This window comes from Egretta garzetta, unplaced genomic scaffold (assembly GCF_000687185.1).
Source record: "Egretta garzetta isolate BGI_Z169 unplaced genomic scaffold, ASM68718v1 scaffold105, whole genome shotgun sequence".
Taxonomy (NCBI): domain Eukaryota; kingdom Metazoa; phylum Chordata; class Aves; order Pelecaniformes; family Ardeidae; genus Egretta; species Egretta garzetta.
In genome coordinates this window covers 468,799-469,168 of record NW_009259598.1, presented here as the reverse complement: position 1 = coordinate 469,168, position 370 = coordinate 468,799, and positions in this window count along the sequence as shown.

Genomic DNA, 370 nt, shown 5'->3' with positions numbered 1-370 from the left:
CCCCCCAGCCCCTGGGCTCTGCTTTCCCCGGGACAAAGGGAAGAGAGAGCAGCCCCAGCTCCTCCTCCACTCCGTTCCCAGTACCACCAGTGCTCCCAGTGCCGAGTGGGATGGGATGGGAAGAGCTTTGCTAAGCACTTTTCCCCCACCGACCCCTCTGCCCAGCGCAGGGCGAGGGATGCTCCATGGGCCCCCCGGGAGCGTGCCCCCACTGGGGTTTCGGGGCTGTACCCCATCCCAGCACTGAGGCTGGGGGACATGTTCCCTGTGTCTGGGGTGGATGAAGGCCCCGGTACTTTTGTAACTGAACTCTCGGGGTTCACCACCGTGCCCCAAGACATCCCCGCGGGGACAACTGTGGCTAGAGGCC